This window comes from Marmota flaviventris, chromosome 1, assembly GCF_047511675.1.
Source record: "Marmota flaviventris isolate mMarFla1 chromosome 1, mMarFla1.hap1, whole genome shotgun sequence".
NCBI lineage: Eukaryota > Metazoa > Chordata > Mammalia > Rodentia > Sciuridae > Marmota > Marmota flaviventris.
In genome coordinates, this window is record NC_092498.1 from 212,405,160 (window position 1) to 212,427,976 (window position 22,817).

Genomic DNA, 22,817 nt, shown 5'->3' on the forward strand with positions numbered 1-22,817 from the left:
AGCAATTAAGAAAGACCCTAAGCAACTCAGTAAGACCCTATCTCAAAATAAAAAAAATAAAGAGAGCTGAGGATGTGGCTCAGTGTTTAAGTGTCCTTGCATTCAATCCCTGACACCAAAAATAAATAAAGCTGAACACATAGAAGCAGTGAATAGAATATGGATTCTAAGTGAATGGTGGTTGGGAGGGGGCATCAGGAGATGTAGGTCAAAGGGAACAAACTTTGAGTCATGAGATTCTGTGTACTTTAATTTATAGCATGATGACTGAATGTAATAATGTTGCACTATATGCTTGGAGTTTATCAAGACAGTAAATGTTAAGTGTTTTCACCCATACTCAAAAAGAAGTGTCTATGTGAGATGCTGGATGTAAAATTAGCTTGATTATCACTTCACAATGTGCACATATATCAAATCTTCACATTGTACACCTTTAAAAAAATAAATGATACTATCATAAAATTGGGGGCCTAGAGAGATGGTGCTGGAAAAAGTAGATATCTACATGCAAAATAATGGAGTTGGAATCTTAATTTGTATCATGTAATTTGAAAATTAAACAGAATTATTAGGCAATTCAACAAAACATTAACTCAAAATGGATCAAAAACCTAAATGTAAGAGCTAAAGGTACAAACTCTGCAGAAAATCTCTCTCTCTCTCTCTCTCTCTCTCTCTCTCTCTCTCTCTGTGTGTGTGTGTGTGTGTAGGGTGGGGAGAGTTTAGATATTGGATTTGGAAATTATTTCTTGAATATGACTCAAATGTACAAGCACCAAAAGCCAAGTTTATGCTAGGCATGGTGGCACATGCCTGTAATATCAGCTACTCAGGAAGCTGAGGCAGGAGGATCACAAGTTTAAGATCAACCTGTCTCAAAAAATAAAAATAAAATAAAAAGGGGGCTGGGGTTGTGGCTCAGTGGTAAAGCGCTTGCCTAGCATGTGTGAGGAACTGGGTTTGATCCTCTGCTCCACATAAAAATAAATAAACAAGTTATAAAATTTTTTTAAAAAGTGAAAAAAAAAGAGCTGGGCATGTAGTTCAGTGGTAGGATCCCCTATGTTCAATTCCCAGTAAAACACACACACACACACACACAGTAGATGAATTGGACCTCATCATATTATAAGAGAGTGAAAGGAAACTCACACAATGGGAGGAAATATTTACAAATCATATGTTGATTAAGGATAATATACAGAGTTTATAATAAAGAACTATAAAATTCAAGAATAATAGCAATGGGGGGAATGGTAGTGTACACTTGTAATCCAAGTGGCTCAGGAGCTGAGGCAGGTAGACTGCAAGTTGGAGGCCAGTCTTAGCAACTTAGGGAGTCCCTAAGCAACTTAGTAAGACCCTATCTCAAAATAAAAAAAATTTTAAAAGGGCTGGGGTTGGGGATGTGATTCAGTGGTTAAGCACCCCTGGATTCAATTCCTGGTACCAAAAAAGAAAAAAAACAAATTCAAGAATAACCAAAAAATCAAATTCAAATATGCAAAAGAACTAGAATAATTTCACCAAAGAAGATAACAGATGACGAGCCAGAACATGAAAAGATGCTCAATTCACCAGGCTGGGGCTGTGGCTTAGCGGTAGAGCACTGGCCTCACACATGTGAGGCACTGGGTTCAATCCTCAGCACCACATATAAAAAAACAAAATAAAGGTACTGTGTCCATCTACAACTAAGATATATTATATGATGCTCATGCTCAACTCACTAAATATTAGAGAAATTAAAATCACAACGAAGGTCTGGAGGTGTGGCTCAATGGTAGATTATATGCTTGGCATGCAAAAGGCTATAGGTTCAACCACCAGCCCTCCAAAAAAAAATCACAATGAGCTATCACTTGATCCCGATGACAGCTACTTTTTTTGTTGTTGTTGTTTTTGTTTGTTTTTAAGGGAGAAACAACAGAAGGAGGAGAAAGGGAGGGAGAAAAAAAAAAAAGTTGGGTGTAGTGGTACATGTCTACAATCCCAGTTATCTGGGAGGCTGAGGCAGGAAGATAGCAAGTTTGAGGCCAGCCTGAGCAACTGTCTCAAAATTTAAAAAAGCCTGGGATGTAGTTCAATGGTAGAAAGCTTGCACGCATGAGGTTGGTGGGAAACATAGTAAAACTGGAAACTATGTGCATTGGTGGTAAAATGGTGCCCTAGGCCTGTAAAACACTATGATGTTTCCTTTGAAAATTAAACAGAATTATTAGGCAATTCAACAAAACACTGCAAAAACAAAACAAGGAAACAACAACAACAACAACGAATAAGGGCTCAGAAGCAGCTCAGGGGTAGAATGCTCCTTTACCATGTGCAAGAGGCTTTGGGTTGAATTCCCAGTACCCAGAAGAAAAAACCAAAACCCACTCCCCCCCCAAAAAAATATACAAAACCCACCCAGGGTTCCAAGCACGCCAGGCGAGCGCTTGACCACTGAGTTACATCGTCAATCCTCTCCATCTTCCAAGTGGTGATTCCCAAGAGAAAGTCTGTGGCTATTCTCCGGGTTGTGTGGGCTTCCTCCACCCACTAACTTCTCAAAGCGCTGCCCTAATAATGGTATTCTACTGCCACCTCGCGGTCACATTTTCCCATTACTCAGACTAGAAATCACTTGAACACCTTATGCACGTTTTTGGTTTTCATTTAGATTCCCAATTCATTTGGAGTTTATTGTTGTATAACGTAAAAGCTGTAAAATTTTACTTTCATTACTAAAGAATGAAATTGAAAAATTGAACCCGGGGGCATTCTACCAGTAAGCTACATCCCCAGCTCTCTTTAATTTTTGAGACGGGGGTCTCCGTAAATTGCCCAAAAGTTTGATTGCAAGTTTGATTGCTTCAAACTTGCAATCCTCCTGCTCAGCCTCCTGCTACAACCTCCCAAGTCCCTGGAGTGAGTTACAAGCATGCGCCACCGCACAGGCTAAGGTATAGATTTAATTTCATCTCTCCCAGATGGGTAACCAGTTGTTTTAGCATTTTGCTGCATTTTTGCTGCATTGATCTGAAATATATTAACGACCCAAATTTCTATATTATATTGAGTATATTTGCAAAAATTGTTACCTGTTCATGTGCCAGTAACACACAGTGTTAATTACTGAGGTTTTATAGTATATTTTAATATCCTTAGGTGATCACCAATTTTCAGTGCTTCTTTTAGTGTTAGATGTTAGTTCTTCCATAAGGACTTTAATATAAATGTGCCTGACTTCACGAAGAAGCTTTTGGCATCCTTATTGAGATTATGACACATTTCTGAATTAATCCTTGGAAAATGCTCGATGACATCAGTGCTATTTTTGAACCATCACATAGGTGGCAGGTGGCCCCAGGCCCCATGGCAAAATCCTATAAGTAACACAGAAATATATATTTGAAGAAAAAAATTAAAGATTTGCAGAAAATATAATCACATTGAAAACACAACGGAACGAACTTTAGTGTTTAGCATGGTGCCCAGGTAAATGAACGAAATAAAGGGCAATAAAGGCCTACAGAGAGACTTACAGAAGAAAGAGACCATACCATGCATTGGCAGGCTTATCAACTTTGGGCTCAGCAACCATGGGCGGAGTCAGCACAGGGCTTGGCCCCGCCCCCAGGCCTGACTCGCACCCCAGCAGAGCACCTGGTTCCGCCTCCTGCTAGGAACCGACCTATGACTCAGCCCCAGACTCCCGGGAGGAAGCATTAAACGTCCGCACATGGCCAGCCGGATATGGCTCCATGTGGCTGATGCCTGAGGAACCATCTTGAAGGCCGAAGGCCGAAAGAGGAAGTGATATCATTTCCGGCTCTGGCTTTGCCTGTTGTCCTTTGTCCTTCCTAGTGGGGGGGCCCACTCTGGCTTTGGTGGTTTCTACATACTTGCGAGTCCACCATTTGGTGGGGGGGCGTCAAAGGGCGGGTTTGGCTAAGGCTGCTGTGGGGTACCGGGGACGTGGCGTGCTCCCCTCGAGTCCCTGGGCCTGGCCCTCCTGAGCGGCCTAGGCAGGGTGGTCTGTCTCATGAGGTGGCTCCTTAAGAGCAACCTTTGTGAATAGTTCATGAAGGAAATTGATTTCTGGTGTTTGAGTCACGTCGATTTGACCTTAGGGACCTCTCACTTCACAGACTTGGTCATCCTGTGTGTTCAGTGACCACTGGCTGAACGTTAGTCCAAAAGGGCCCTTTCCCCCTTTTTTTTGATAAAGAAAATTTCCTCTGAGATTTTTACTTTGTCTTTGATGCGCTTTATTTATTTATTTTGGTGCGGGGATTGAGCCCAGGTACTTTACTACTGAGCTACATCCCCAGCCCCTTTAATTTTTAAATTTGAAGCAGAATCTTGCTGAGTTGCTGAGGCTGAACTTGAACTTGTGATACTCTTGCCTCAGCCTCTTGCGTCACTGGGATTATAGGTGTTGACCACCGTCCCTGGCTGATGCCCTTCATTTTTGACAAAGAATATTGGAGTAGAAAGTTAAGATAAATTCTAAACATACAGAATGGCCTTACTTCTGTATATAAATTTAAATATATTTAGAGTAGGAGCCTTTCTACTAAAGAAAGACAAGAGCACTCAGCTATTTATATTTCAGTTGAGTGATACAAGTTTATATAATTTTAAGAAGTATTTTTAGTTGTAGTTATTTATTTTTATTTTTTTGTGGTGCTGAGGAGATTGAACCCAGTGTTTCACATGTGCGAGGCAAGCTCTCTACCACTGAGTACAACCTCAGTCCAAGTTTATGTACTTCTGATGCTTGATCAATCTTGGATTACGTCATGGTTGACCCTCAGAGCTATAGCTGCTTGATGGCTCTCTGGTGTCTAATCAAAACACTGTAATTAATAGTAATCCAAATCAAGTTTAACAATCCAGAATATAAGAGACCTTTGTACTTTGAATTGTTTGTTGAAAATTGAAGACAAGAGGGTCATTGAGTTTTTTCTCTTGTGGTTTTAAGTGTTGTCACCTTTAATTGTGGGCATACACATCATAGATCATGAGATTGGTTTTAACTGTTTTGTGTGGGTTGTAAAGAATCATGGATTGACTTTGGATGCCATCCTGATTGTATGAAATAAGACTAGTAGGTCGTTTGTGGAACTTGTTCACAGATGACTGAGTTTGAGAATTTGTGGATCACAGATGAAGTCAATACTGCAGTTTGGCCATGGCATCTGGGACTTGGAAACCTAATGGTAGTATTAACATATCACATCCCAGTCTTATCATCTATACCCATCTCTGCTCCATCAACTAATTCTGATTTAATTGATCTTTGTATTTGATTTTACTAGAAGCCTTGCTAAAAACTCTTACCAGTTCTAGTTCTTATGTATTCTTAAGGGTTTTCCACATAGGTTTTTCCTGAGACCAAAGCAGGAAAAACTTCATACTTTTCTTATTAGTCCTAAAGGAATTTATCTATTTATTTATTTAAGCCATATCCCCGTTCCTTTTTATATTTAGAGACAGGGTCTTGCTAATTTGCTTAGGATCTCACTAAGTTACTGAGGCTGGCTTTGAACGCAATGATCCTCCTGCCTTGGTCTCCCTACTTGCTGGGATTGGAATTTTTTTTTTCATTTTCACCAATAACTGTGTTAACTGATATAGATTTCACAAGGTTAAAGCTTTTCTTTCCTTTCCATTTGGGAGAGGCTTTGTCTTGAATGACTTAAGATTCTATTAAATGCTTTCTCTAGTTAGATTCCACATATAAGGGAAATTATACAATTTTTGTCTTTCTTTGGCTTTACTTAGCATGGTGTCTTCTAGGTTCATACATGTTGTTGCAAGTGAAAGGATTTCTTTTTTTTCTTTCATGTATTATTATTATTATTATTATTATTATTATTATTATTATTATTATTTGTACTGGGAATTGAACCCAGTGGCGCTTAACTACTGAGCCACATTCCCAGCCCTTTTTAATATTTTTTATTTAGAGACAAGTTCTTGCTGAGTTGTGTAGGGTCTTTGCTAAGTTGCCAAGTTTGGCTTTGAATTTGCGATTCTCCTGCCTTAGACTCCTGAGCCATTGGGATGGATTACAGGGGTGTGTCACAGCTTCTAGCTTGCTTCTTTTTAAAAGCTAAACATTCTAGGGCTGGGGATGTGGCTCAAGCAGTAGCGCGCCCACCTGGCATGCGTGGGGCTCTGAGTTCAATCCTCAGCACCACATAAAAATAAAATAAAGATGTTGTGTCCACTGAAAACTAAAAACTAAATATTAAAAAATAAAATAAAAAATAAAAGCTAAACATTCTATTTTATATATGCAAATATGCTACATTTTATTTACCTATTCATCTGTCAAGGGACATACTTTGGCTATTTTGCGTATTGCTAAAATGAACATAGAAGTACAGCTTTCTCTTTTTTAAAAAAAAATATTTATTCTAATTTGTTATACATATTGGCAGAATGCAATTCATTTCATACTACACATGTAGAACACAATTTTTCAACTCACTGATTGTACACAAAGTATTTTCATACCATTCATGTCTTCATACATGTACTTAGGGTAATGATGTCTAACTCATTCCACCATCATTTCTACCCCCTTGCCCCCTCCTATCCCCTCCCTCCCCTTTGCCCTATCTAAAGTTCTGCAGCTTTCTCTTTCAGGTAGTGATTTTACTTCCTTGGTAAAAGAAGGGGTTTGCTGGAACATACATTAGTTGACCATATATGCATGGGTTTACTTCTGGGCTTTCTCTTTCCATTGGCCCAAGTTTCTATCTTTATACCATCACCACACTGTTTTGATTGGTATAGCTTTGTAAAATAATTTGAAATCAGGAAGTGTGATGCCTCTGGTTTTGTTCTTGTTCAAAATTACTTTGGTGGGTGGGTACATTTGGGGTTGAGGCCACAGGTCCCAGAAGGTCACAACTTTCCTACTCTTCAGCTGGCAGAGGTGGAGAGATCAGGCTTGCAGGGGCTTTAGCCTCTGATGTCTAGAAATGGCGATGAGGGTCAGGATGGAGGGCATTTCCTTGGACATTATCCAATTGAAGATGATCTACTTCTTCATGTCTATCTTCTACCACATCACTCGTTACAAGCTCATTTTAGACACAGATTCCATTCTCTTTTAATAGTCATCATAGCAAATCTCTTGTTTATCCATGCTGTGTTTGTTGTCTAGCAATTTTTTTGTTTTTAGAATTTTTGACCTGTGTGCTTTGTTTTTACTCTAATTAAATGAGGACAAGTGTCTAGGAACTATACCAACCCATTTAAAGTTCAGTCATAATCCTGGGAAAAGTTATTTTGCGGATTTCACATTTACTTTTGAATGCAACATTCAGTATCATCACCATAAGGTCTTAAAAGACTTGTCCTAATGGTGTATTCAACCAGCAACACAATAATTCTCCTCATACTGTACATGCAGCATTCTTTTCCTGAGCCTCATAAGTTGTACTTTGACCTCAGTCAGGCCATCCTGGCCCTGGAACTAAGCTCTGATCCCTGACCTGTCTGCTCCTTTGTGCAGTGAAAATGAGAAAATTTAAGGAAGTCAAACAAGAGCTGATGTACTCGAAGAAGGAAAAAAAACTATCCTTACCACAGCAACATTACTTTGGAAACTGGTTTCAGGATTATTTCAAGCCTAGAAGAAATTGTTGAAAAGCAAGGAGATATAGTAGTATACCTGAAGCAATACAATGCAGAGTTGTGTTAGTGATGAGTGGCGCTCATGTTCTCAGACCTGGCCTCTTAGCCAAATAGAACATGAGAGTCTCACAGTCATGACAATTTTTCTTTAATTTTTAAATTTGTTCTAATTAGGGCTGGGGTCGTGGCCCAGTGGTAGAGTGCGCACCTAACATGCATGAAGCACTGGGTTCGATCCTCACCATCACATAAAAATAAAGATATTGTGTTCACCTAAAACCAAAAAAACAAAAATTTGTTCTTATTAGTTATACATGACAATAAAATGTACTTTGATTCATTGTGCACAAATGGAGCACAACTTTTCATTTCTCTGGTTGTACCCAATGTAGCATCATACCATTTGTGCAATCATACATGTACCTAGGGTAATGATGATTGTCTCATTCCACCATCTTTCCTACCCCCAAGCCCCCTTCCCTCCCCTCACACCCCTCTGTCCAATCCAAAGTTCCTCTATTTGTCCCCTGTCCCCACCACTCAAGTGTGGATCAGCATCCACATATCAGAGAAAACGTTTGGCCTTTGTTTTCTTTTTTGGAATTGGCTTGTTTCGCTTGGCATGATGTTCTCCAACTCCATCCTTTTACCTGCAAATGCCATAATTTTATTCTCTTTTAATGTTGGGGAATATTCCATTGTGTATATATACTATAGTTTCTTTGTCCATTCATTTATTGAAGGGCATCTAGGTCGGTTCCACAGTTTAGCTATTGTGAATTGTGCTGCTATAAATATTGATGTGGCTGTGTTCCTATAGTATGCTGTTTTTTAAGTCATTTGGGTGTAGACCAAGGAGTGGGATCACTTGGTCAAATGGTGGTTCCATTCCAAGTTTAGGCATGACAATTTTTGAAGGGTCCAGAAAAACCTCAGACTGATTGATTGTCTGCCTGACACTCTGCTCCAGGGAACTTCAGCTCTTGCTGAATAACATACTATAGTGCATTTTGGTAACCTGAATTTGGGTCTCACTTGTGTGGCTGTTTAACAGATGAAGCTTGTGGATAATTTGAAAGATGCTTGGTAGAAGCCTTGATAACTTCATAAGAATGTCTGTTTTGTACATTTTGAAATAATTTAATTTCTTGCCCAGTGTGGTGGCAGATGCCTCTAATCCTAGTGGCTCAGGAGGCTGACGCAGGAGGATTGTACTTTCAAGACTAGCCTCAGCAACTTAGAGTGAACCCAAGCAACTTAGAGAGAACCTGTCTCAAAAAAAAAAAAAAAAAAGAATAAATAAATAAAAATAAATAAATAATAAATAAAAATAAAATAAAATTTAAAAAAATAAACAAATAAATAAATAAATAGAACTGGGGATGTGGCTCGGTGGTTAAGGGCCCCCGAGTTCAATCCCTGGTACAAAAAAAAAAAAAAAAAAAAGAATTTAGCTGGGCCAGGTGGTGCACGTTTATGATCCCAATAGCGTGGCTTCGGAGGCTGAGGCAGGAGGATTGTGAGTTCAAAGCCAGCCTCCTCAGCAAAAGTGAGGTGCTAAGCAACTCAGTGAAACCCTGTCTCTAAATAAAATACAAAATAGGGCAGGGATGTAGCTCAGTGGTTAAGAACCTCTAGATTCAATTACTGGCAGAAAACAATAACAACAACAAAAACATTACAAAGGAAAATTAGGAAATCCATTTGTAATATAGATTTTTAAGAATACTTTTTAATGCAAGGCAAGAAACTCACAAGTTCCTTTACAAAACAAACACCTTTGACTACATAAAAGGTAAATATTGTATATGGCAAAAAATAAAAATTTTATGGTGAGGTAATTAGCAATCTAGTGTTCACAAAACACATTTGATAACAGGCACTGTTAGCCCAAAAGAACAGGACAGGACGCAAACTTTACGGATCAGCACAGTTTTTTTTTTTTTTTTTCCAGGAATGGAGTGACCCTTTTCCTGGTGGAAAATGGGCAGCCAGCCGAAGCAGGAGTCTATACTTCTATTTATATCGAGGGATGAATTAATGACAGAGCTCCTCACTCAGGAATTTGAGATTTTGTTTTTATTGGGCAATGAAGGGTCTGGGGTCAGTGGCCAGCATCTGGAAAGGATTTATTTCGGAAGAAATCAATGCTTAAGTCTTTTTCCAGAGACTGTCAGTCTAGGTTTGATGGAGAACTTCTCCCCAGGGCTTGTTTTGTCACCAAGAAAGAACGATTGGGTAAGGATCAATATTATTAATGTATGGCTTTCTTTTTCACTCCTTTTTCCGAGTCCACACTATTTGGGGGTTTCACATTTTCCATATCTAATAGGCACGAACAAATCTTTGTAAAATATTTGTAAATTAGAGTTCTAAACAACTCTTTATTCCACAAAAGCCGCTCACTGAAAATCACAGCAAAACTGATGATCAGAAAACTTTTTACAATCACTTCTGAGTGTTTATCAGCGCTGTTTTACAAAACGCAGTGCGGAAGGCCCTGAATTTAAAAAAATCCGTCAAGAGGAAAGAGTAATGCATATTTGAAGAAGAAAAATTTCAAGCTTTACAAAAAGTGTCAGTACGCTGTAAACTCCAAGCAATCAACTATGAAGAGTTTAGCATGGTGTCCAGATAATAAAAAGAAATAAAGGCTGAAGGACTGGATTAATTGCGTGGAGGAGACCGACCATCTCACTGATTGGCAGGCGTAGAAACACAAAGGAAGTTCTAACTACGTGGATGGAGGCAGCTTTTGTGAGCGGCCTGTGGTTGGGCCCCCCCTCCCACCGTTCCCTCCTCCTCATTCCGTGCGTCTGGCAGGTCCAACCTCCAACTCCGCCCTGGGAATGCACCTCGCCCAGAATCCTGATTCTAACCACCAGCCGCGGCCTCGCCTGTTCTGGTCCCCAGCGTTAGGCTCAGAATGGACCTTAAGTGCTCTCCGCCCCCATGGGAAGAAGCTAGAATTTCTACGTTTCTCTGCCGCAGAGGGTCCTACGTGGCTGTGGTTCGACGCCGAACTCGGGGACTTCCGGGCCAGAACTTGGAAGCGGAAGTGATGTGAGATGTCTCTCCGTCTTTTCCGGTCTAGCTCTGCGCGGCCAAGTTCTTTTCTCCTTGGTGGTGGTGCACTTAACGGGGCCTTGGCGAGGTGGAGTAAGGGGACAGTCAGCCGCTGGAAGGGTCCAGGGAATGTTCGAGTTTATCCCGGGCCGTCGGGGAGCCTCTCAGAGAGGGCCGGCCCTTCCCGATCGCGTCCGCCGGGGTCGCGGGTCCTCCGGTTGCGGCCGGGTCTTACAGGCCGGTGGCCGTGGTTCGGAGGGTCCCGCCAGGCGCCGTTTCGACATAATTCTGAAGGGCGCGTCCTCGTTTCGAACATTGTGCGCTTTTCCTCAAAAGCCTTTAAAGTAATCTTTTGAAAAAAAATTTTTTTTTTTCCAGAAGGAAAAGAACTTCCGCTGTCGAGGGCAGCATAACATCCCCTTCCGCGCGGACCTGGCGACCCCGGCGCGTTCCGGTGAGTGCTTGGTGTAAGTTGTCTCCACAGGACTTCTTTTGTCTTTCAATTGGGCTTTGTCTTTGTGTGGAGTATATTTTTGACACATTTAGGCAGGAAGATAAAGCTTCTTTTAAAGACGTCTAGGGTGCACCTGTTCTATAGGTAGCGGACCACAAACCATTCTGCCAAGGGACGGAAAGGATCTGTAGCCCATTCTCTTCATTTGAACTTTCTGCTCTGGGCTTCCCCACGGAGCTTCAAAACGGATCTGTAGGAAGGACGAGGTTTTATTGCACTAAAGTACTATCATATTTGAACTTATTTTCTTTCTTCCAGAAAATAGGAAGCAGGAGACAATGGATTAACTGATTAAGTCTCTAGAGAGAGAGAGAGAAAAGAGAATTGACAAGGACTTAACTACAGTTTTGGCACCAAAGTCATTTTCTACATTTGGGAAAATTAATATACAACTCAGTATATAACTGACAAGAAAACTGGTACCTATTGAAATGGTGTAATTTGAGATGAAATAAAGCATGACTTTTTTATAAGTAGGAAATTAATTCAAGGAATTCGCATCGGTGATACCATTGAGAAAAAAGTTCACTATGAAAATTCACTTGTTAATTATTTATATTTGGAAAGTCTGTGTCTATAAACAGTCAAAAGTCTCTTGAGTGTTTTTTAGTCAACCTTGGTGTTCTTACTCCTATCCAAACTTGTCCTTCATTTTCCTGAATGAATGTCTAGAGTTAATCACTCTTAATGTGACTCCTTAGAGACATTCACACTCCATAGGTAAGTGATCAGAAAACTCCCCTGCCAGTGTTGGTTGCCAGTAAGCACTGAAGGAGTTTTATGACTTTGCAATATCCGTGTTTTGTTTTCTTTAGAAAAATTTTTATTGGTGCATAATAATTATACAGAATAATGGGTTCCATTGTGGTGTATTTCATATATGAATATGACATAATTTGGTTCATTTCACTCCCAATACCTCCTTAATGTCCCCTCCATCCCTCTAATAACCATGATTTCATTTAGCCACAAAGGGGTCCCAGTGAGCTAAGTGGACATAGTTAAATAATTAATGAGGATTCTGAAGATAAGTTGGTGAAGGTATGCATGTTTATTGGAAAAGGACTTTCAAAAACTGTTAGGACTATATGCTAACTTTGTATGTACACATGCTCTGTCACACAGGGATGCATGTGCATGCATATCAAGATAAAAATAGTATTATATGAAACAGCCCTAAATGGAAAAAGGCCAGCAGAATAATGGGTAAATTGTGGTATTCTTATACTATGGAAGACTGTTCCATAAATAGAAAGAACAAACCGAAGGTAGTTGCAAAAATGTGGGTGAATTTTGCAAAGTTTTGAGTGAAAAGAAGCTAGGCAACAAAACAATGTCTGTCTTTCTCCAAGACAGGGATTTAAAGCTCCTTAGATAACACACATGTATTTGTTCTCTATTGCTGCCTGACAATTGAAGAATAATGTGTAATATCTAGGCATATCCAGGAATCCAGGCATGGTGTAGGTAGATCCTCTGTTCAAGATTTTACCTAGCTGCTATCAAGTCATTGGTTGGGTTACAGTTAGCTTAATTGGGAAAGCTTAATCAGGGAAGAATATTTGCATTCTCACTAGTAGGCAAAATTCATTTTCTTAGAACTATAGCACATAGTGGATGCTGTCATCTGGAGGGTGATCTTAGCTTCTAGAGGCTACCTGTGGTTCTTATTACGTGACTCCTCAGGAAAGGCCTATATTCTCTGTGCCAGTTGGTAGAGATCACTGAGGTCATAAGAAGGCATATCAGCCATAGTATAGTTGTAACCTATTGGGTGGTGAAGTTTGCTGGGTTACTTATGTCCAGAGATGGTTATTACATAGATTAAGCAAGATTAAAACAATGCTAGCTGCTGTTGGCGTTTTTGTATATTAGGGAATTGGGACACTTCTCCCTTGAACTCACAAGTTTCTTGCCTCAGTGTATTGAGTAGCTGAGATTACAGGTGCATACCTCTGCCCCTGACTGCATAGTTGCTCTCCTTGACATGTGTGGACAGCTGAACTTAAAGTCGCTCATGTGAATTTTCAGGGACACCAAATAAAACAGACACACTTTACCTTAAAACAAGCTTCAGGACGGCTTCTCCACTCTCGGCCTCAGGCTCCCCAAAAGGGAGAGCAACAGTAAGTCACGAGAGGCTGGTGAGAGAGAGCGAGCACGTTCGGAAGTGGGCTTTTATTGCAGGGACTCTTGTTCTTTAGAAAGTTCTATCCAAAAAAAGGCCAGAAGGGGCTGAGTTACAAGGGACAGTTGAGTGTAACTTAACCTCAGGGGGTGACACCTACATCTGAAGGACATGTCTTTTACTTCCTGATCTGGGACAACGCCCAAGTCACCATGAAATGTAGTGATTGGTCAGAGGCTCTTGCTTCAGGACTGGAGGGTCATTCATAGTGGCTTCCCACACAAAGTGTTTTCTTTTGGAGAGCTGTGATACATATCACAGGGAACCCTTCAAATGAGTTTGGTAGGCAGTGGGAGTTTGGATGCCACCTATCTGGTAGTGCCAGGCCCATCATGTGTCTGTCTATGGAGGGCCAAGGGGAATACTACTGGGGCACAAGCTTATTGTGTCTGATGTACAAAATAAGTTGGGTCAACATGCAGCATGCATCCAGAGTTGGGAAACAAGTCATCAACTATGTTAGCATATTTGCAGAGAGTACCTCTGCTAGTGGGATACCTTTGAGCACATGGGCTCCATAGTAGGAGGTCAGTAGGATGTTGGTAACTGGGTCAGGGGTTGATGGTCATCTAGGGAATGTGTTCTGGGCTCATGGCATGGGCATAGCACTTGGACACTGCTGACTACCATGCAGCAGTTATATCCAGAAGGTAAAGTTTCCTTCCTTTTGTGATGTCCATCCATTTACCCCTTACACATTCCTCTTATTTGGTCTTGTGGTATCTCTGGAGAATGGTCATAGTTATAGCCCTGTCTTTACTGGGAGAGTTGGGTTCTTTTGTGTTGGTTAGTTGAGACACAAGGGAGGCAGCACAGTAAACATCTAATATAATAGAAGCATCTTAATTACTGTGAGAGAGGTGTTCCCTGGAGGACTTTTGGGAAGTTTGTAGAGGCCATGACCATGGTGATTAGTCAGCCAGAGGGGAGTGAGATATGATGAGATCTGTGGGTGGGTCTCTGCCTTTTTGTTAAGTTCCTTGGGTCTCTTAAAAAAAGATGGGGTTTTAATGATCAAGGGTATCCAGGGTATCCAGAGCCAAGATGACTGCCTGGCATTTGCCCAGCTGTGTTGCTTCTTGGGTTTAGATTTTAATTAGGACCATCCTGGCTGAGGAATGGAAAGCAGCAACTCTCCTTTAAAATGCATATATGATAGTCAGTAGTTCCTTTCCCCCATCCTACCCCCAGGGATTGAACCCATGGGCTCTTTACCACTGAGCTACATCCCTAGCCCTTTTTTATTTTGAGAGAGCTTGTTGCTAAGTTACTGAGGATCTCATTAAGTTGCTCAGACTGAACTTGAATTTGTGGTCCTCCTGCTTCTGCCTCCTGAGTTGTTGGGCTAACGGGCATGTGCTACTGCACCTAGCTAGTAGTGCCCTTTTGTAATGAAGTCTCTGAATTCCAGTTACTTTTCACTCAGTTGATCCCAAGGGGCTTTTCAGATTATCAGTGAGTCTGGAGGAGGAGTCACCTCCTCTAGCACCCTTGCCTCAGGCAAGGGACTGAAGTCAGAGGAAACCCTCTTCTCCTATAGGTAGAGTATACCAGAAGATTTAATTTTGGTTCTACCCTGTCTTAAGGAGGCCTAAGTAGCAGTATGAAGCTCTGTCCTGTTTCTGTGACCTTTGGGTATTATAGGGTCACAGGCTCAGGATATATTAGAGTCTTTATTTCCAGGAGATACCAGTTGGTGGCCAGTCATTTGTTTTGATGGCAATACCATGAAGCTGAGAGGGGCAATTTCTTGCATTAGAAGCCTTGGAAGAACTAACAGTCTTTATTTCAGATTAAGAAGAAGAAACAATTGTATTGAATGGAAGAGCAATGGAGGTAATCACCCTCTCACAAACTGTGTATTATGCAAATTTTAATCATTGAAGCCCTATTTTTTTAAGATGGACACAATATCTGTATTTATTTATTTTTTTAATCTTTTAAAATATATATTTACTTTAGTTGGAAATGGACCTTTATTTTATTTATTTATATGTGGTGCTGAAACTCAAACCCAGGGTCTCACACATGCTAGGCAAGCGCTCGACCACCGAGCCTCAACCCCCTATTTTATTTACTTTTATGTGGTGCTAAGGATCGAACCCAGTCCCTCACATATGTGAGGGATGCACTCTACCACTGACCTATAACCTCAGCCTCCTCTATAACTTAAAACATTGAGTTGTATTAACTATTTTATCTGGGTATCGAGGGGTCTCATTTTATTAATCAAATCTGTGTCAAAGTCTTACTTCTTAGTTTGTGATTATTTCTTGTATTAGAGGGTTTATTCTCAATATGAAACATTTGGTCCTATGACTGGAAAATTTAAGCAAGGCTCAAGTTAAAGTTAGGGATGCCTAATTTTTCCTCCATATTTACTCTAGTTTTAAAGGGTATAATACTTAAAGTTAGTGGGAACCCCAGGTATAACCATAATTTGACCTCTAGATTTAGTAATCCATATAATTATTTTAATTGGTGCACTTTAGCAAATGTTAAACTTAAATGTTTAATTAACCCCCCGCCCCCATCTTGTGTTTTTTTTCCTTAAATCACTAATCTTCCATTGGTTAGTCCTGGCATTTGGTATTTACTCAGTATTAAATGTTTAAAGTTTTCCCTCTATTTTTCCTTCCTTTCTGTTGACTGGTGCTGCCTAAAGCCCAAGGCTTTTATAACTTTTTTGTTTTAAGTATTTGAGCTGTCTGAAATGGTGGTTCTTGGTTTCTGTCTGTTGTTGATAAGAGGAAGAAAGAGGGTGGTGGTCACAGAACCTAGTGCTTTGGTTCAGTTGTCCCTCTGGGATAGTCAGACCTTAAGACAATCAGTCCTTCTACTCTTTTTTTTTTTCTCTCTCTTTTATTTTATATATTTTTTTCTTTTTAAATAAAATCTTTGGAAGACTTGAATCATAAAGATCAATAAATCTTTAATTACCTAAAAGATTTAATCCCCTTTGTTTTTACCTGACAAACTCCTGGGTACTTCAAATGGCCCAGGATCAACGGTCTCCATTAGTTGTTTCTATTACCCCGTTTGTAGGCTCTCACCTTTCTTTCTAGTGTGTCCCTCTAGACCTCTGTAAGGTGTTAGGGGTGTAGAGCAAGAGGTATAAAGGACATAGGGTTCGCAAATCCCAGTGGACCATTGCTAGTGAGGTGCTATCGTCTCCCTTGTAAAGGGGGTGCCTCATCAGGCTGGGAGGTATAGTCACCTTCATAGAATATTCCATCCCCAGTGCAATGGGCAGTTAGAATGCCAGTCTCCCTCTAGCACTCTGCTGGCTCTCATATTTACCCACTGCCTACCTTCCCCTTCTGCTTCTCAGTGACAAGTCAATCAACCAAATAAGGCCTTCAGAATATAGTTGGTTTCACTCTGACCACTACTAGGAGTGGCTGTTGACTGTGGTTGCCCCTCTTGTCCTATTATGGCTAGCAGTTGTTCCCAAAGGTCCCTTAGACTGTCTGACTCCTTCCAAATTAGGGAGGGGAGTTTTGGCATTATTCAGTAGAGAAAAACAGCAATACACAGCAGTGCAGGCATAACTCAGTGAGCCATGGAGCCTTACAAAATGGTATTAGCTTCATGGGAGAGTCATGTGGTAAGGCAAGAGAAGTCTATTTTTGTGTCCCTCATGGGTGTGACCATACTCAATTTGCTACGTCTTGCTGTATTTTTCTATTTGGGTCTGGAGGTCTCTCCCTGCAGAGTGGCTATAAATTCTAGCCCTATCCAGAACAGGAGACTTACATCATGGTCAAGTGAGATATAATATAGGAGACAGCAGAAAAAACACATGAAATAGCAGAAACATTTATGGGGCTGTAGCTCGGGCAGAGCGCTTGCCTAGCATGTGTGAGGCAATGGGTTTGATCCTTAGCACCACATAAAAATATATAAATAAAGTCATTCTGTCTGAGTATAACTACAGGGAAAAAAAATTAAAAACAAAAAGCTGCCCCTAAGAGCCTTGGAGAAGTACAGAAACAATAGAGTTCTCAATAGTGGGGTAGGGATTGAGAGAGAAAGGACATTTGGAACTCTGCTTTATTAAGGTCTGTGGGCATTGTCCTTCAGACTTTCCCGCTGAGGTTGTGGATTGACTAATGTAGAGAAAATACCATTTGAAGATTGACTTTCTTAAGTCACTCTGGTGTTAGCAGCTTGATGTGTTGCTTTTTTCATCAGTTGAAGGAAGAGACCATGTAGTCAATGACAACACAGGGGAGAAGCTTTAACTAGGCCAAAGGTGGCAGGAATGATTGGGGAACGCCTTCACCATACAAGGGGGTGGTCTACTGCTGAACCATATCCCAGCCCTTTTTTATTTGAGACAGGGTCTTACGCCTCAATTTTGTGATCCTTCTGCATAAGCTTCCTGAGTAGTTCAGATTATAGATGTGTGCCGTCATGCCCAGCATGACTAGATTTCAGATAGCTTATCTGAAGATATAAAGGGATGCTAAGGTAGCGAGTAGATGAAGTTTATGACACCCTTTATATTCAAGCATAACATCTGTTATTGTACATATGAAAATATGGTCTTTTATTCCATAGCAGGTATTGAAAATGAAATTGGAGCTGAGATAAATTGATGAGCACAGTCCATTCTTTGGCTGTTTACCATCCATTCTGCATACATTGGATAGTCCTCAAAATAATTAAACAGGTATCATATTTCTGCTTAAGAAGATAAAAAGGAAAAAAAAAAAACTGAATTCTTCTCCAAAGAGTGAAAAATGCATAGTCATATAGTCATTGTGTCTACCCCCCAAACCATGTTAATTACTCCTCAAATTTACTTCCTCACTGAATATTCTGATAACTGAAGATAATATTATAAACTTAATCTCTCATGTATATAAAATTAGGAAAAAGAATGGTTATTTTTTTCTTTTGCTCATTTTTATTTTTTCTTTGACATTTTTTATTGATGCTCTATAGTCATACATAATGATGAGATTTGTTACATATTTTATACATGTATACAATATAGCAATTATTAATTTGTTAGTAAAGACATACCTAGGACAAGGAAAGAAAAAAACACAAAACTGTAATTGGTCTCAAGACTGTAGTTTATAGTTCATTTCATTTATGACCATATTTATATTTCCTGTTATGCTGTCATGAGTCAGAATTTCAACTGCTCTGTGTACCTGGTGGAGTCACTCAAAACCTTATTCCCCAAGAGTCCATGTCCTCCCTTATCCTGCCTTTTTCAGTTGTAATTTTCTATCAGCTTATTCTATGCAGTTTAGAAGTCCTTGTGGTTTGTACACTTCCACCTTGTTCCAGTTGTGTGGTAGTGCTACATTTTCCCTTTGGTATTTGAGATTAATTAATTCTGCCAATAGATTACTCCCCCCCACCCATTATCTGTTTTTAAACTTGTTTGTTTCTTGGTTTATTGCCATATGAAGCCCAAAATGGCCAGGTGTCAATCTCAACCTCCAGTGTACTAAGATGTAATTGTGTTTCCTTGGGAAGCATTCCTAACTAAGATCTTCAGACCTGAAGCATTTGTAAATTGCTGGAATTGGAAGCAAAAATAGTTTAAGGAACAATTCCACTTTTACCATCAATTCCTGGTCCAGGGCATTTTGTCTGTGGGAAACAGTACCATGTGAAACTCTGATTCAAAGCATATAACCTGTTCTGTGAGATGGAATCCCTTCTGTTAGAGTAGTCTCTTCCATTTGGCCCTGTAAGTGAATGTTCAATAAGCCATTCTACCTTTCATTCAGATAAACTATTTATGAGTGACAGTGTATGATAAAACCACTTGATGGCATGAACATGGCAGTGAAAAGAGTTTTTTGATGAGAAAGAAGGCTGTGAGTGCCATGGTTATAGGTAAAGCATTTGAGTGTGCAGGTGGGTTCTAGCAGAAATATAACCAGTAGAAAAGCAGAGCCACATCTAGAACTTTATTCTGGTGAGGAAGAATCTTAGTTCCTATGGCAATGAATAATTCTCTGGTATATCCCTTGTTGATGTTGCTCTTTACGCTCCCACCCATGGGTTATGGCAAATCGCATACATGGTGACCAGGTTGGTGACTCACTGTAAAAATTTTAAAAAAAAAAGTGAATTTGGAGGGAAAGAGCACTTGGATCTCTCTCCACTTGAAGATGTTTCTGAAATCATGTGAGATAACAGGTCTATTGCTGTAAATTATTTAAAAAAATTAACAAATTTAGGCCAGTATTGCTCTCTTAACTGATCTCTAGGTGTGGTCTGCAGACCCTCTAAAACTGATAATGACCCTCCAGAGAGGGAGACTGATTTAACTGCTCAGGTCCATCAGGAGTTTGTGAGATATGTTAGACAAAGGGAAAAGATATTAACAGTGGAGAGAAAACAAGATTTTGTGCATGAGGGTAAAAGGAGAAGGGAAATAATTATCTTATGGACAAGGGTCATCCTAGGGAGAGGGGGACAAGAGGTTCCTGGCACCTGCAGTCACCATTCTTCCTCTTTAACAGCCAGAGACAAAATACCTAGGCTTAAGGTAGCTAATGCCTAAAATAAAATTTTTAAAAAGTGGGGATAAAGAATCACTTTATCCAATTTGAGCCCAAGGGGGATAGCAAAAGAACATTATATTATGTAAGTGCCAGATTGAGCAAAGATAATGGTAGCTGTAGATTAGTGATTAAATATCCAATCCATAGGTATCATGAGAGAAATACAAGGAAATTAAGTAGATTATATACATTCTAGAATATGTAATTGATTTATTTTTTGATACAGATTCTCTCTATGCTGCCCGGACTAGTCTAGAACATTTGGGCTCAAGTGATTATTTGTGTCTTAGCCTCTTGAGTAGCTGGTACTGCAGGCACATGCCATCATGCTCTACTATGCATTAAGATATTTTAGTGTAAATAATATGAAATAAATTTATGGCACATTAATTTAAAAGAAGTTTCATAATTTGGTCTCATTAAATACCAAGTTTACATAAAGGGCATTATTTGGGTTTTGCTCATGCATAATGTGCCTAGCATGCACAGAGATCTGGGTTTAATGCTAAGTACCACACACACAAGAAAATTGGCACTCAATAGTCATACCTGGATATCTTCCTAAATTTAAACATTGTTCTTTTATAGCCCTACACATGTACCTTACACAACATGGAGGAAAAATTGGTATTCTTTCACTTTTAACTGTAGGGTTGACTACATTTCTTTTTGTTTTGTCTTTTTTTTTCCCTTCCTCAACATGGGATTGAACACAGGACCTTAACACATGCTAGACAACCACTGTACATTCCCCAACACTTGATCTTATTTTTCTTATTTTCTTACAGTAACAGTATTTTTTGCCTTAAAACATCCCTACGTATGCTCAATATATAGCAAATTAAAGTATATTCCTGTCATTTATGTTTGGTTTAACACATGAAACTCCCTGGGCCTTAATTAAGATAGTTCATATGACCCAAAATCAATTAATATATGGTCTTCAAGGATAAAATATTATAAAACCTTTCTCCACTGTTTCTCCTTTTGATCAGTCTTCATTACCTATTCTTAAATCCAGAAATAAATGAGTAAGTAAATGGTACTGATAATCAAGTACTGAAGTCTTAAATGCTGTGATTCCATTCATAAAGCTTCCTATAGTCAACTTTCAATAATATTAAGATTACTGATTCTGTGCAATAATAGTTGGTAAGTATTTTGTTTTTTTTATACCTTGATTAATATTCCATTCATTTCCTGTTTTAACAGCTTCCCAGAAGTGGTGTGCTGTCTGGTCAGACCTTGGAAGGCTGTCCTGAGGTACCTCAACACCTTTCTTATCACACACAGTCTCTGGAGATAATACCTCCATTGTAGCCCCCTTTCTCCAGGACCACAGGTATGATACAATACTGATAATGTCTTCCTCCAGAACAACATTCAGTTGTCACACTAATGTATAATATCTTTTAGTCCTTTTTTGCTTCTGGTAGGAACATATTCCTCACTTAATAAGTTATAATTATAAATTAAAATAATCAGGGACTTTTTTACTATAGAGGCTTTAGTAACCTCTTCTAATGCCTCTGTAGTTTCTGGATCATATATGATAATCTAGTTGCCCCTAGGCTCTGATATAAGGAGTTGCCACATATCATTAAGATAAGCAAAGACTGGTTGTCTGCTGGGTTCCCTGGAAATAAAAGATCTCAGAGATCCAGAGCTGTTCGTTATCTGTACTACCCCCCCTCCCCCGCCCCCGACCCTGATGTGCATTATGCTCTGGGTCATCAGTACCCACAACAGTTGTCATTGCTATTGTAGTCTTTCTAGACATCTGGAACCAAATCTAGATCTGATGTTTCACTTAAAGGAGAAAGTGTTTTCCCTCTTTTCAGTCCCTTGATAGACAATACAATACTGGAAGAAATTACCTCTTTTCTGTATCTTTGGATGCTTTAAGAACCCCTTAGGATTAATTGAGAGAATAGCACTGGAAGTTCATGGACCATATGAATGGCATTGTTGAATGTCATGCATAATTGAACTTAGAAGAATATTGCTGTTTTTCATCCTTTATCCACTGTCCCTAATAAAGGACAAAGATCCAGGAAACTGGCAAAACTTGAATTCATCTTGGTGCTAGAGTGCTGAGCAACACATTGCTTAAGATGATCTCAGGAAACAAAACAAATCTTTTATCTTTTGGGATCTTTTATCTCACAGGTAGAAAGTAAGAATCACATGCCTTTTTATTATTGAGGCCACAATACTAGATGTTAACAACAATAGCCTTTTTGGGATTACAGGCATTACTGGTAATAACTAAGATAAGCTTGTTTACTTTTCAAAATAATTTATAGTTGCTAGGATTTTAGAAAATAATTTGATTGGAACTTTTATGTTCCTGGTGGGTCCTGTATAATTAGTCTAATTGACAAACACAGTGGTCTCCACAAACAATTCCTTTTAAATTAGACTAAAATGAATTATCTCCTGCATTTGTTTATCTTGTCCAGACCTGTTTTTATAAACTGATGATCTTAACTCTGCCACATAAGAGCAAGTACCTGGAGAATACACATTCTTGATCTGCCTAAGGGCTTTTAGTTTTGTTTTCATTTTTTAATTTTTTTGTGTGTGTGGGGGTGGTGGTGTGCTTGGGATTGAACCCAGGGGTGCTCAATCACTAAGCCATAACCCTAACCCTTTTTTTAAAATTTTTTATTTTGAGGTAGGATCTTGCTTAGTTGCTTAGGGCCTCACTAAATTGCCGAGGCTGGCTTTGAATTTGCTATCCTTCTGCCTCAGCATCCTGAACTGCTGGGATTATAGGTGTCTACTACTGTACCTGGCTAGTTTTGTTTTTTCAGATGAAAGTTTATATTTAAATAGATTCCATATCAAATAAACAATACCATGACTTCTG

At 39.5% G+C, this 22,817-nt stretch overlaps 1 protein-coding gene and 1 pseudogene across 7 annotated transcripts in view; both read left to right on the plus strand.

Moving 5' to 3' along the window:
• Positions 1–6,973: 6,973 nt before the first annotated feature.
• On the plus strand, positions 6,974–7,708 carry LOC114107688 (transmembrane protein 192 pseudogene; annotated as a pseudogene).
• A 3,013-nt stretch (positions 7,709–10,721) lies between these two features.
• The window catches only part of LOC114107848 (zinc finger protein 26-like), a 30,346-nt gene continuing 18,250 nt past the window's right edge, over positions 10,722–22,817 (plus strand). For 4 of the 7 annotated variants that reach the window (XM_071602887.1, XM_071602890.1, XM_071602886.1 and 1 more), the window contains exons 1-4: positions 10,722–10,795; positions 11,086–11,161; positions 11,480–18,084; positions 21,158–21,287. The gene's annotated coding sequence lies outside the window, so the exon portion shown is untranslated. The remainder of the gene's footprint in view (positions 10,796–11,085; positions 11,162–11,479; positions 18,085–21,157; positions 21,288–22,817) is intronic. The other 3 variants (XM_071602888.1, XM_071602889.1, XM_071602891.1) reach the window with 3 other exon arrangements.